At 37.9% G+C, this 1,619-nt stretch overlaps 1 long non-coding RNA gene across 1 annotated transcript in view; it reads left to right on the top strand.

Moving 5' to 3' along the window:
- The window catches only part of LOC123521398, a 9,399-nt gene extending 8,218 nt beyond the window's left edge, over positions 1 to 1,181 (top strand). The window contains exons 2-3 of the long non-coding RNA XR_006679845.1: positions 502 to 542; positions 1,135 to 1,181. This is a non-coding gene — a long non-coding RNA (uncharacterized LOC123521398). The remainder of the gene's footprint in view (positions 1 to 501; positions 543 to 1,134) is intronic.
- The last annotated feature ends 438 nt before the right edge of the window (positions 1,182 to 1,619 follow it).

Below are 1,619 nucleotides of genomic sequence, written 5' to 3'. Positions count from 1 at the left end.
CAAGTAAGTAGTTAAAAACCAGCTTAGACTCTGCTTAAGTGATCATTTGTGGAGCATGTACATGAGCCCCCATCTTGTTTTACCTTGTGCTTCATAGAGGGTGTAGCCCTTGGAGAACCACCTTCCATTGCTTATAGGCCAGGACGGTGTGGATAGAGGATACCCTTAGCTGACTTACATCTGCAGAACTAGATCTTGAAGATCATTATTTTATTTTAAAAATCTCTCATGACTGCTCTGTTTCCTAAAACTGCTGAAAAGAGCAATTTCAAGACACACAACCTAGTGAAAGAAAGGTTTCAATAAATACACCAAAATAATAGAAAGTTTTAATAAGAACCTTTTTACTATAAAACTTGGAAATTAATTTTAATACTGTCCAATATCATTTAATAACATTCATATTCAAGTTTTGCTTTTTATGATGCCATCAAATTTGGAGTGGCAATTAAAATGTTTCTCAATTGAAGGAAGCCTTTAATAATTTGCTTTTTCTTTTAGGCTTCATGGTGTGTTAGATAAACTTCGCTCAGTTACTACTGGTAAGATTTATAAAGAACACCTTTTCTCCCCCCTTGTAGCATGTGCTTTTTCCTGTTTCTAAAGTCAGTATTTATATTCCTTTGTGGTAGAAAAAATTGAAAACAGTTCATCCTAACGTTTTTAGAAGGCCTGTGCTTTTATGAACTTAAGGGCACTAAACTTAAAGATAATTTAAGCTGGAATTAAGTAATTTGTGGTAAAGAAGTCATTACAGAGCTGGGCAAAGATTGTCGCAAGGAGGATGTCTCAGGATCTTATCATTGGAAATGATGTAAAAGTTAATGCTGTAAAATAATTCAGTAAGTTACTGTATTGTATACCAGGGAATATTTAGTCCTTAAACAATCATGTGGTAGAAGAATAACATGAGAATACACATGCCTAAGATAAATGTATTTTCCCCCCAAAATATGTAGGAAATTTTTTCTCAGAAACACACCTTTGGGATAATTGGTGGGCTTTAGTTCTTTGTGCCTTATTGTACTCAGATTTTGTGCAAGAAACATGTATTGCTTCTAGATTGATGTTGAGGGAAGGGAAGCCCGAAAGCAATAAAAACAAATGAGAAGGGTCCTGTGCTTTTCTTGGCAGACCCCTCTAGCCTAAAGTCATCCGATAGCAACATCTTTGATAGTAACGTGCCTCTGAACAAGGGCAGCCTCAGCCGAGGGGAGGAGCGGCGACACGAGGCCACAGTGCCACCCCTGGCCGTTTCTAGCTCCAGAGTTGAAAAGAGAGATTCCAGAGTGTCCACCAGCTCCCAGGACCCGACAATCACTAATGCCAGGTGAGAGCTCTGTGGGTTTGTGGTCTTGAAGATGAGCTTTTCCATCTTGAAACAGCTCTTTGCAGCAGTCTTTAGAAACAGTGGGGTTGGTCGTGAGTCACGTTTCCGAATAAAATAATGATTGTCTAACACCTGGGTCAATAATGACTGTCTTTCATTTTTGGTGTAGTAAATTAAAAGTTTTAAAAAATTCGATTTCAGAGTAGTTTTTAATGGAGTCCCAAAAGGGTATACCCAAACTGTATCATCCGAGTTTTTAAAGGGACTATTCTTTGAGGAGATGACAGTA

This window comes from Echinops telfairi, unplaced genomic scaffold (assembly GCF_000313985.2).
Source record: "Echinops telfairi isolate 266 unplaced genomic scaffold, ASM31398v2 ScPeMD7_18;HRSCAF=68, whole genome shotgun sequence".
Lineage (NCBI taxonomy): Eukaryota > Metazoa > Chordata > Mammalia > Afrosoricida > Tenrecidae > Echinops > Echinops telfairi.
This window is presented reverse-complemented; position numbering and strand designations above follow the sequence as displayed.